Raw genomic sequence first — 13774 nt, 5'->3', positions numbered from 1 at the left:
GTTCCCTTGCTCTCACAGAATGTGCATATGTTCTGACGTGAAATGGGATTTTATTTGAACCCGTGGAGACCTGTGTCCGGTGACCTACTAAAGGGGGTAGGCTGGGAGAAGGGCCCCTAGGGAACTCTGTTCTAACCCTTGTGACCGTCTTGTTGGGCCGTGGGAAGACAATGGGGCGGGGCCTGCAGGTGGGTCATCTCGTCCAACAATTAGACCCTCAACCCTATCTCTTAGGGATGCCATGCCCTTTTCCAACTCTCTAATCCTCTCAAGTAATTCCCTCTTTGTAGACCCACACATGGCACAACCAAGCTCACTTTCCACAGATAAATTATCATTGATACCCCCCGGTGATAGTACAGTCATGCCATCAATTTCATGTTCAAGGGCTGCAAACATGTTCGAGCATGGTACCTGGGTGCCTAAAACATGATCCCAGTCTGGGCCCCCGGGGGAATCAACTGTTGTGACTGGATTAATAATAGAATTTGGGTTGAGACCCTCTTTACACGGGGCTGCTGGGCTATGATCTTTACACGCAAGATGCTTCGGTTTTGTTTAATAAACATAGAGGGGATTACTCTTTCTTGGGCCAGAGACAAAGCCTCATCAAGTTGACAAGCCTCGCCAGAAGCCGTTTTGGTACTGTTGCGACCCAAAACCTCTTCACATTCGTTGACTATTTCTTCTATTCTGGTCAACACACAGTTTGTTGCTGCATGGGGAACCTTCTTAGCTTTTTTCCTTTTCTATTTATGAATACGCCCCACCGTCCATAGCCTTTCTTTTCCCCATGGCAGTCGGGTAACAAGAAAAACCTCACTGCAGGAACAAGCACAGTATAACAATAAGTTTACAAAGGGAGCAGTCAGTTAGAGGTCAATAGGCCCAGCTTATAGCGGCGGTAACTTCAAAGTACCTTTGTAGACTTGTAGAGGCGTGTGGCAGATAAAAGAGGGGGAGGGGCAGCCTGCCTCCTTCGGCCACAGACGGCCCGCCCTTGGCCCGGCTCCCACCCGTGCGCGTCCCGCGATGCGTGAAAATTCAGATGGTTAAATAGCTCCCTGGTGGTGGAAGGGGAGGGGCTGCCAGTCCTGTCACGGCCCCGCTCGCTCCTGGGGCTTGAAGTCCTGCCCTCGAGTGGTGCCTCGGTGATGCTGCCAAACGCTGCATCTCCCACGAAGCGGGAGGCGCAAGGTACTGAAATGCTCCCCGGTGGTGGAAGGGGAGGGGCTGCTGGTCCTGTTACGGCCCCCGCTCGCTCCTGGGGCTTGTAGTTCTGCCCTCGAGTGGTGCCTCGTGATGCTGCCAAACGCCGCCTCTTCCGCGAAGCAGGAGGCGCAAGGTACTGAAATGCTCCCTGGTGGTGGAAGGGGAGGGGCTGCCGGTCCTGTCAAGACCCCCGCTCACTCATGGGGCTTGTAGTCCTGCCCTCGAGTGGTATCTCGTGATGCTGCCAAACGCCGCGTCTCCCGCGAAGCAGGAGGCGCAAGGTACTGAAATGCTCCCCGGTGGTGGAAGATGAGGGGCTGCCGGTCCTTTCACGGCCCCCGGTCCCTCCTGGGGCTTGTAGTCCTGCCCTCATGTGGTGCCTCGGTGATGCTGCCAAACGCCGCGTCTCCCCCGTTTAGTCAATTTCTTCGTCTCCGAAGAAATTGTACTACTATCAAGGACTTTATGATGCATGCTGAAACTCTTAAGGACAAACACATTAGGAGGGGCTACCCTACTAAATTGATCAAAGACGCTCTCAAAAAGAGTCTATTGTGCCCACGTTCTTACGAAATCCCGCCTGGAAATGGGACAAGATGTTCCCTCCCTCTAGCCAGGTGTTTACTCTGTTTATAATGACCCTGCCAACTATTTTTTGAATGGCATCGATTAGGCTAATTGGCCTGTAATTTACCGGGTCCTCCCTGTCGCCTTTCTTTAAGTAGTCACAACTTCAGCCCCCTTCCATGAATCTGGGACAGGATAACCATGGAGGATTGAATTAATTAACGGGCGATGTAGTCAGACCACAATTTAGGATCATGCAAGTACAGTTCGCCCGGTAGCCCATCGGGGCCAGCGGCTTTAGAGGGGATAATGGTCCGAATTGCCTCAGAGACTTCCTGTGCTAAAAAAGGTTCTGTTAATGCCAACTCCTCAGTAGAGAGGACATCCATTGGTTCCATCCGGGGTTGGCATCGCTCCTCTTCTATACAATATAAGCTTGAGAAGTGGGAATGCCATTGGTGCTCAGTTATATAATTGGGGAGTGGCTCTGCTTCTTTCCTGCCATACTTATTTATCAGAGACCAGAACTGTATGGAATTCTTCAGATTGGCGGCATCCTAAAGCTGCTGCCAATAATCTTCCTCCCATTCCTTCTTTGCATTAGTAATGCAGACTTTATAGTCCCTTCTGGCCGTTCGCACAGCAGTAGAATCCTTGGGGTAGATGTATCAAGATTTGCGTTTGCGATTTCTTAATAGCGATTTATTGCGAATCGCTATTTAGAAATCGCAAAATGCAATGTATGTACTTTTCTGCGAGTTTTCTGCGATTCCTTAAATGTCGCAGATATTTTTGCGAATTTTCTGCGATTTCTTATTTTGCGAATTTCGCAAAATAAGGAATCGCAAAAAAGCGTGAATCTGCTGCTGCTAACAAAAAATTTGCTGAGTCATAGTCAGGAACTGCTCTTGATTAGCATCACCTGCATGCCTGAGCCACACTCAGTGGCAGTTGGAATCCTGTTTGGCTGGAGAGAAGACCTGTTTGACTGCAGTATGGAGCATGAAAATTCAGAAGGAGGTGCCTCAGCTGAGAAAAGGAAGAGAAAGCAGAAGTTTTCTGAGAGGGAGGTGGAGACACTGGTGGAGGAAATGGCCTGTAATCACAAACTTTTATTTGGAAAGGAAGCCAAACATGTACCAGAAGTGAGGAAAAGGAAGATATGGCTTGAAATTCAAGAGAAAGTTAATGCTGTGGGAGTCATCCCAAGATCTATTGAGGAGTTAAAAAAGCGTTCGTATGATATGCGTCTGAGGTCAAACGAGAAACTTGCAGAGAGACTGAAAGAAGCTAGTAAAACTGGAGGAGGAACATCACAGATAGACCAGCCAACCCCACATGAGGAGCTTGTTGAAGCAACAATACTGCATGAAAGTCTCTGTGGAGTCTCAGTCATTGATAGTTCTGAGCCAAGAATTGCAGAAGAAGGTAAGAAGGATGCAAGATTGTTTATATTTATATGTGTCATGTTTGTGGGTTTTTGGATGAACATGTAATCAGAATGAGTGCAATTATTTTTAGGATGTTGATTATTTTAATGACAGACTTCATCCCCTTGAGTTTTCAATTTTCAAAACCAATTGACTTAAAATACAGTTATGCATTATTTTAAGAAATAACTGATAGGAAATAGACACACCAAAGGAGTGCATTGGTTGTTTGTAGTTTTTAATGGTAACAAAACAGACAGACAGACAGGCAACCATCTCACGTGCCTCTTTTTTCATTCTCAGAGCATGTTGAACATTCCCATGATGTTGTTGAAGGGCAATCTTCTCATGAACATATTATATCCCCGGATGAACTTAATTCTAATGAGGATGAAGAATCCATTTCTTTTGTGAGAAGTAAAAGAAGACCAGTTGCTGAACTACAACCTTTCCAGGATACAGATGAAGAACCTGAGGGGTCAAGACATAGTGCACATGTGTCAGAACATGAAGTTGGGCATTTTGAAAATGTTAATGATTCTGCTAGAAAAAGAGCTTACTCTAAATGCTACCAGACAGAACAGGGGCGAAGTTACAGGCACCTCAAATGTTTTTGCAGGGTTGGAGCAGAACATGCTCAAAGTCCAAGAGAAGCAGCACAAAGCATTAAGGTCCATTAATGGACAACTATGCAAATTAAATAAGAGCAATAGCAACATGGGTGATGGAATGAGGCGCATGGCTGACTCTTTGGATAGACTCTGTGTTGCGTTTGAGAAGTCTGAGACTAATAGAATGAGAGATTCACGCAGACATGATATTAGATTAAAGAAATACTACTCTGCAATCAACAGACTGTGCATTGTGACAGTAGCAATAGGCGTAGTATTGCAATGCAACGCATGGTCAGCGAATGTTCCAGAAATGTTGCCAAAGGGCTTGACAAAGTTTCAAATGCTTTTGAATTACTGAAGACATGTAACACAGGTGCTAGTGCATTTTTTGAGCCCATTGAAACAGAGGACACAGGAAGTAGGAGTAGCGGTAACCCTACGCCAACATCAGACACCACTGACCACAGGAGTGGGAGCCATGTCACACAACCGACATCTGTGAGGAGAACTGGCCCAGGGCAACGCAGAAGCAGCAGACAGGGCAAAAAGTAGAAACTTTTGTAAAGATTTAACAGTTAAATAGCATGTAACTAACTTTGATCACACAGTTAGTGATGTATGTCCTGTGGAGTAACAGGCTTCAGATTTAAATTGCATTTTTGCATTACAAGAAGTAAAATATTTGAAAGCTAAAAACAGTTGTCATGCTTTTTATTCTTACCTAGAAATAATTGTTTGTAATTTCTGCACGCCTTTGACGACCAGCCACAGCTCCTAACCCTGTAGCACATCTTCTTGGGGGAGGTACATCATCATTGTCTGAAGATTCAGGGTCACTTACTTCACATTCAGTTCCTTTTCTATTCCTATAAACATATTCAGTTGCAGCAGGAGGAGTAATGGCAATATGTGTTCCATCTATGCATCCAATTACATGTGGAAAATGAGCAATTTAATAAAAATCAAACTTAGTAATTTGGATATCTTGTGGTATGCTGGAGAGGTAAATATGATGGTGCAACCTGCTCATCATTGCATCCAAAAATACCCTAAAAAATCGCGAAAAAGCACTCTGAGATACTCCTCCTACCTCTGCTATCACCATTTGAAAAGATCCTGAAGCCAGAAGATGCAGGGAACACAGAACCTGCACATGAGTAGGTATTGAATGTGTTCTGTGTGTCTCATGCTCTAAAAAAGGCTTTAATTCCGCAATGAGGTCGAAAATGGTATGTGGATGCAGTCTATATTTCTCAAAAATGTCTTCTTCAGTCTGATGAAATAAGGTAATCCTCAGTCTGAAAATCCTTTCCTGCTTCTGTCTCCTCGGTGCAAGAGCTTGAATGCGCAGCCTCCTAGCTATCAGGTAAAGTGCAGCCATTGTTCTGTTCAAAAAATCAGTTGGGGCTTTCTTTTATACTTTCAAGAACTTTAACACCTGATAGGAGTTAGTGTTATTAGCAAATTCTTAATTTGCGATTTTTCATTTTTCGCAAACTGCGATTTCTCAATACATCTTACTGCGAATTCTTAACTTGCGAATACATATTTGCGACATTCGCAAATCCCGAAAAATGCAAAATAGGGAATCGCAAATAAAATCCGCAAAACGAGACAAATCGCAAATAAGAAAACGCAAAAGATGCGAATTCTAATTTTGCGATGTGAAAAATCACATACATCCCAAAAGATGCAAAATGTCCGTTTGCGATTCGTTAAGGCCTTAACGAATCGCAAAATGCTTGATACATCTAGGCCCTTGTTCCTAATTGCATTTCCTATAGACCTTCTCTTTATTCTGCATCCAGTAGTATACCAAGGTGTACCTGTTTTCAACGTGTTCTTCTTGTTGCCTACTCTAGTGTTTCCCATAACAAAGAACAAGCCTATTTTCTCTATTAAATTCATATAGGCATTCATAGAATTGGTACTCTTTTTATTAATGTGAGACGGGTTGCAGGATGTGAGCTCCATGGTCTCTGCTTCTACTAATTCTTTGATGCAGATTAGACTCTCTTCATGGCATACCACCTCGACCCATTTTAATCTGCGCTTGCAGTTTGACGGAACCACCTCTTTTGTGGTCATTAGTGGGCCTATTATCCTTGCCCTTTCATTACCCCTGCTAAATTCCATACAAAGTGGGTTGTGATCACCATCATATGTCTGCCTTACTTCCATATCGACCAGTCTGCTCCATGAGCCTATGTCGAGCAGAATATAGTCGATGCGGGATGGACAGCTAAGTTTATTGTACGTCATCGCGCCATTAGGGTCTGAGATTGTTCTACCATTAAGGACACGTAAGTTGTGTTCCACTGTCAGAGCATTTAATTGGATCACTCTGGGTGTCTATTTTTTAATTGGAGGTAGTGATAGAGAGGAAATAGAATTTCTATGGTCCTCTTCATTAAGACCAGACAGGTTTTCCTCACTAAGGGGTTCGTATGAACAATTGAAGTCTCCCCCTACAATAACTCCAGACTTTGGGGAAATGGCGGCTAATGCCACGTACAATATAGCTATAGTGGGTGAGGTCTGGCTTCCCGGGGACCCTTTGCCATACACATCAAATAGCTCTATTGGAATTTCACATTGTGGAGCCTTAACAGAGATACGAAGTAAGTCCTGGGAAGGGAGAGTATGCACTGACTCTGTCCAATTCAGGGCCACACTAATCCATACTAACAAACCTCCGGATGGGCGGCCCCTCCCTGTACTAGAAGCTGGAATAAAGTGAGTAGAATAGCCACATTTGTACAAGGGGGAAGTGCTCCAGGTTTCCTGGAACATGCAGGTGTCAAAGCTGTCTACAAAAGAATTCCATTTGGGGTTTATCATATTCTTTTGGAGCCCTGCTATATTCCAGGAAAATCATTTGATAGTATTTGTATCTGTATGTGCAACCCTCTCAATGTTAGCCAATTCAGGTGCTAATCTTTCTGCTACTGTTGAGTGTTGAATTGGGGCGTTAGCCACTTCCATGTTCTTTTCTTCCCCAGATGCTGCAATCTCATCATTAAACTCATCATTAGGCTCCCTAGCCACCATATCAGGAAGACTTGTAGTAGGGTTAGTCTGATGCTTACATTTATCTAAGATATGTATTCGTAAAAAAATATCCTGATTAATATACTCTGACAGTCAATCTATGTTATTGAGTCCTGACGTTTCATCGGGCCCAGGTTTGGACCAAGATGGCATATATCTAATTTGAATGTTAGAGTACCTGGGGGGCATGTCATTAATTCCAAGGCTGCTAGATTTTCAGCAATTTCTTTATTTACAAATTTTAATTCAATGCAGTCAGTTGTCGAATTGGATAAAGAAAGTCTTTTAACGTTAATGAAGTCCTCTCTAATCACTGATCTGCACCCTCTTACATAGCGAAGCCAATGTATGGCCTTATTGCGTATGGACTCACTATTCTCATAAGACTTATTGGCACCTAATTTGGGGACCCTGGTCATATAAACAGTGTCACTGGAGGGTCTATATGATGTATCTATGTTGTTGATACTCCATTTTGATCTCCCGGCCATTTCATTGACCCCCTGCGTGTCCCTATGCTGCAGTGTTGATCTACTCACTTTTACTGTATCCGCATATGAACTCTGCATGAAAGGCATTTTGGCTACAGTGTGTTTGGCCAAGGTTTTAGGTCGTGACTCCCATGTAGTTTTGGAGGCTCCTGGGGTGGCTAGTTGGGTGCTGCGTATAGTTGAAGTCTCTTCTCCTAAGTGTTTTAATGCGACTGTTTGCATAGGTGGGGTTTTTGTCAATGCTGATGTTACATGTGAGGACTTTGTTTTGTACAATTCATCCCGGGTTAGCAAATCCATTGTAGTTTTCTTTATAGTCAGTCAGTCAGTCAAAAGTCTTTATTTCGATTAATTAAAATCATAAAAGCAGCATCAAAACAACATACATACAAGTTAAAAAGTTTTAAAAGCTATACACAAACGGATGGGGATACTGGCTTTTAACGACTATTAAAGCATATGCGAGATATATACAATTCATGACTTGTGCATAATGTGTGCAAATATGTGCAAATGGCAAATTTTATAGTGCAAATGGCAAATTTTGTAGCGCCACGAAGGCTCTGTGCAAATATAAAATTGTACAAGCGAATACAAAATACGAATATGCAATCTCAATTACAAATCACAATTTGTTCAAGTATAAACTCTTACGTCACCTCAATTTATACGCTTAATGAAAGTGGCTACCCCCTTCTCCTTCTGCTACATCTTGAGGCAGACAGGCATTCCCAATACTTTTTTTTAATCCTCACTGCTGCCACCAAGAAGCTAGCTACACTAAAAATAGTGTGCACGCTGCTCAGTAGCTGCAAGTGTATGAGGGCTGGTCTCACTTGCAAGAATCCAGCTTCTCTTAATATGGGCAATAGAAAATTTTTACGGGGCACAGAGTACTTTTCACAGAACATAATTAAATGGAGTGTATCTTGAGAGGAGAAGTTATCACAGGAGCATGGTGCAGAATCTTCCGGTTTAGCCAATGCTCAAAAGAACCCAAAGAAAAGTGTATTAAATTGAACCTAAATCTTGTCAGCAAGAAACGGTGGAAAGGTTTTGTGACAATCCTTAAGTAAGGTTCTAGTGAGGGGGATGACTGCAGAAGGTAAATACTTCTTACACCCTTTTTTTTTAGCTCCTCATCCTCTCTGTCAGCCTCCAACAAAATTCTAAAATATTGTTTGATACAAACCACGTCCTCTTTCTTAATACTCTCTGGAGCTGTATAAAGATCGGGTCGGCCCAGTCTGGCATACGCCGCTCTAACGCATCCCAGCCAAGGGATTCTCTCGACCTTCTCCAGTGCCAGGCAATCTTTTAGGATCGAATGATTAAGTCTGATTTCCTCATTGAGCCACGTTGATGCCCAACAGATCAGGGGCGCAGTCTTTAGGTGATCAGTAATGTAGCCTAAGCCTAGCTCCGCATGTATGGAGAGAGTTGGGGTTGACTGTGGAACAGATAACAGGGATCTGAGGAATCTGTTTTCCACTAGCTGGATTTTACTAACAGAGGCATACCCCCAAATAGATGCCCCAAAGGATGCAATAGCGCAGCATTTAGATTTATATATTTTTAACATTGCTTCCATGGGCCTTGCTCCCAGTTTTTTAGCAAAATTGAGAAGGGCTGATGTGGATCTTATAACAGCGTTACTTTTCAGTTTCTCTTGGGGGAGCCAATTACCCTTTTCATCAAAAAGGACACCTAAATAATTAAAAGCAGGTACCCTTGAGAGGTGGTTGCCCAAGCATCTGAATGTGGGGACCTTGCTGGTCTTCCTTCTGCGTCCCGCAATCATTACATGGGATTTGCTGCTGTTAACTTTAAGATCTAATGACTCCATAAAGGTGCCAAAGTTATCCAGCAGCCTTTGCAGACCCACACCTGTCCGAGCAATTAAGACGGCATCGTCCGCGTAGAGGATGACCGGAATACCCGATCCCCATACACGCGGAATGTCTGCCGATCAGTATTTGGGCTGTCCCGGAGATATGGCGCCACCAAAGACATCCGCTAGAGGCACTCAGGCAGCGAGTCGACTGTCAGTGAATATGACAGCTTCTACAGGCATCAGGCGGGCTGATCGGGCTGAAGAGGCACTGGTGATTCAATCTGCGGACTGTTATAAAATTCCATCGAGAGTCTGTAAGCCGTTACTGCGCCTCCTGCAATCCGGTAAGCCAGCGGAACGGTTTGCTACAGGCTCTGCGGCTGAATTAATAACTGGCAACATGTTAGTTGAAATTGTAACACATACAATTCCCGGGCAACAAAGTACAATGGAGAATGCTCACTCCGACCCAAACTCTATCAGTGATGTACGAAGGGTTCATTTTGGCATATTAGAGGGGTCCAATAGCGCTGATAAGATCAGTAGCACTGACAATGCTGATGACACTGATGCTACTGATATTGTTAATGATCGCGCTACCAACGGTGAGAATGGTGTAGTATCCTCAATTGACTCAATGGAGGAATCAGTAGCGGTAAATGTGTCAATATCAGGAATGGAATCATTAACGCTTCAGCCTGCGCTTGATTCAATGGAAGGAGGGGCAATGGATTCATCACAAACTGACGCTTCCAAGATTGGTAGCAGAGTTAATACATGCTCCAGTGGAAGCTTAGCACCTGTTGATTTGCCAGGTGTGGCATATGATCAGAGGGGTACGATCTGCTCTTCTGCTACAATCTCTGCTACATTATTGGCCCCTACTCTTCCTAATTTGAGTTCAGATATTGATAGTAATAGGCAATCTCCATCTCGGACACTGATTGGGAATAATGAGGTGCAAGATGATCAAAACATAGTAGCACCATGAGATTCTCAGCAGGTCTTGGGTAACCCCGGGAAAAAGCAGGTTTCTCCTGTACTTAATTTGTCTGCGAAAATGAAAAATACCAAATCTAGAATAACGAAAGGTGCAAAGAAAGGCCATAACGGGGTTGACCAGCAGTAATGCACTGCTCCACCATCAAGGACTAAAGATGCTTCAGCCGATAGTACCCTGCCAAGCTGGGTTCAAGCAAAAGGAGGAGTTAAGACAATGATATCAAGGCTATCGGGTGTCAGTCCAACAGATGATGGCTGTGGTACTGTGATGGCGGTAGTGACTGGAGCGGCTTGTTCAGAGTCAGATTCAGTAATACTTTCCGCAATACCCTCCGGCCAACCATCTGGCTCTTCTCAAGGGTTGCAACTAGCCACAGAAGAATCTCAATCTGAAAAGTCACAGCACAGGATGATCTTCTGACACTTCCTTTGATTCTTCAAGTTTTGAGAACTCAAAGAGAAGAGGCACAGTATCTCTAAGCTCAAGCTAGGGCGGCTCATCATATTATCCAGCAGTCCTTGCAGGAAATGACACTCAATGTCAGGTCACTGGCAAAGGATGTCATGGAATTGCAGCAGAGGGTGGTTAATACCGAGGAGGCAACTACTAAAACGGCTAGTTCACTCCAGCAGCATGATGACCATATCACTGCTATGCAACTCAAATTAGAAGACCTGGAGAACCGCCAGTGGCAGCATAATTTAAAGCTGAGTCCCGGAGGGGCAAGAGGGGCCGGACTCTAGAGCTTTTATTGTACAGCTTTTACAGAAGGCTTTTCCGGACCTGGGAGACTGGTATTGGGACTGTCAAGTGCAGAGGGTTCATAGACTGCCATTAATACAGCACAAACAGGGCTCTCGCTACCCCAGGCCATTTCTTATTTACTTCAGCAATTTTTTGTCACAGCAGGCCGTATCTTTGAAGGCCCACCCTAGCTCTCCGGTGACAGTCCATTCTTTTTCTTTGCGGTCAGATCTCTGCAAAACTTCAAAGGACAGGCGGTGGAGATTACTGCAGTTGATTGATCCGCTGAAAGGTACTGGGGCACAAGTATTTCTTCAAGAGCTAGCACGCTTGAAGGTTTTGCGGGGGCCAATCTTATTTTTTTTTTAAAGAACAAGAAGCAAACTAAGCTATTGATAGATGGAAAAAAGGTGAGTCAGAGAAACCCTAAGGTGGAACAGAGGGGAGGGAAGGGTTGTGTTCACCGGGCATATATTGTCTTTTCTTTACTTTTCTCTCTCTTTTTAATCTTTCATTTCTTTATATTGTTTTTTTGCGAATGATAAAAGTTTAACTGTAGGGGGTGTGGGCTCGGCCTAAGGAGCTGCCGTGGGTGCACTGGCTCTGAGTAGCTGCCAATTCAGCGGCAGCTGACAGAAGGGAAAATTCCTCCTTCAGGATGTAGGGAGGGTGTAGAGGTCGCCTATTGCAAAATAGGTGGGGGAGGGTATTGGGGGGAAGAAAAGGTCAACATGAGGGTCAACACAAGGGCACTAAGAAGCAGCTCTGGGAACATACTTAATGAAAACGGAACAGGTTCAATTAAGTCTGGTATTAGAAATACCGGAGGGAATAATCTTTATAATGCAGCGGATTAAATGTCTTGCTTGGAATGTGGCAGGTTTAAATAGCAGAATTAAGCGGCAACTTGTTAGTGAAGAGCTAAAAATCTAAAACCCTCAGGTAGTAATGCTAACAGAAACACATCTGTCATACAAAGATTGTGGCCTTTTAAAACAACTAGGGTTTGAAATTGTGGTGTGTACACTACAAGGTTCTATGCGGGGGTTCACACTGGGCCTCATTGGTTAGATAGGTTGTTTACATCTTTCTTATCTACAGTGGGTAGAAAACAACCCTTACCTTCTGGTTGTGAAGGAGTCCAGATGATGAACAGGGTGGTATCGATCAACAACTGATGGGTATTTTTCTCACAAAGAAGGAGTACCCACTTATTATAACATTGAGTCACATTATAGGTTTATCACTTACATATGTTGTGTAGCTTTTGATTCCAGACACGTAGTTAGTTCATACCGTTTGTGTGACCCACTGCTACATTTTGTGTATTATACTCTATTTACATCCACAGCATATATTGGAACAATTGTCTATACACTATCAGGAGTTATATACCCTAACAATTGAACCAAATAAGGAAACACATACAAAGATATATTCAGGGAAGATCTTTATCAAGCGTGGGGACAGAGACATCTGAGTTATTGGAAAAAGACATTTCAAACGAGAAAATAGAACAGGCAATTTCTGCTTTGCTGTCTGGAAATGAGGCTGGAGAAGACTCTATACCAGTTGAATTTTATAAGCACATAACAGATGTTCTGATAATGCCATTTAGTTAGGTTATACAGTTTATCGGCTCATTGGTAAGGTACCAGAGTCATGGAACGTGATGCAGATTGTTTTTTTTCAGAAAAAGGGCAACCCTCTGACGAGTGTGGCTCATATCGTCCGATATCACTTAATAATGCGGACGCAAAAATCTTTGCTAAAGTAGTAGCAAACCGTCTTGCTCCAGTTATGCCCAATGTTGTATCCCCTCACCAGCAAGGGTCTATACAAAGTAGGGATACTTCTGCCCATGTTAATATGGTGGTTGGGGCATTTGATATGACAGGCAAGAGGTCGACTCCCCTTGGTATGATCCTTGTGGATACTGAAAAGGCATTCAACAGGGTGGGGTGGGACTTTCTCTGGGCCATACTCGTAAAATGTGATATTAAGGGACAACTGAAATAATGGATACAAGATTTTTATGATAAACCCCAAGCTAAACTTGTACATTTAGGTTTACAGTCAGCAACCTTTTCAATTCTCTGTGGTACGCGATTGAGCTGTCCCCTTTCACCCCTACTTTTTGCTCTGTATATTGAGCCATTTGTGTGTGCTTTGCAATGCGACCCCCAAATTTCGCCTTTAGTTTCTGGGGTAAATTCACATAAGGCTATCGCTTCCGCGGATGATATTGCATTTTTTTTACAACCGAACCTATCAGGGCGGTTGGGGCTTTTGATATGACAAGCAAGGGGTCGACTGCCCTTGGTATGATCCTTCCGGACGCTGAAAAGGCATTCAACAGGGTGGGGTGGGATTTTCTCTGGGCCATACTCGTAAAATGTGGTATGAAGGGACAACTCAAACAATGGATACAAGCTTTTTATGATAAACCCCAAGCTAAACTTGTATATTTAGGTTTAAAGTAAGCAACCTTTTCAATTCTGTGTTGTATCCGGCAGGGCTGTTCCCTTTCACCCCTGCTTTTTCCTCTGTTTTTGAGCTACCCTTTGGTGGCGTTGGACAATGTTACCATTGATTATAAGTAAAAAAAATTCTAGGGTTTTGAGCTACCCTTTGGTGGCGTTGGACAATGTTACCATTGATTATAAGTAAAAAAATTTCTAGGGTTTGCAGATTTATGCAAATAATGGTGACCATAATGAATAAGACAATACATTTGTTGATAATCTGATGAACCTTCTAAGTATTCATGTTTTGAAAATTTAGCTGACATTTCTTAATCTGTCATCATATTATTAACAGTTTCAAAG

The sequence above is a fragment of the Lissotriton vulgaris genome, chromosome 3_1, assembly GCF_964263255.1.
Source record: "Lissotriton vulgaris chromosome 3_1, aLisVul1.2, whole genome shotgun sequence".
Taxonomy (NCBI): domain Eukaryota; kingdom Metazoa; phylum Chordata; class Amphibia; order Caudata; family Salamandridae; genus Lissotriton; species Lissotriton vulgaris.
The sequence above is the reverse complement of the archived record's forward strand: the minus strand, read 5'-3'. Positions refer to the sequence as shown.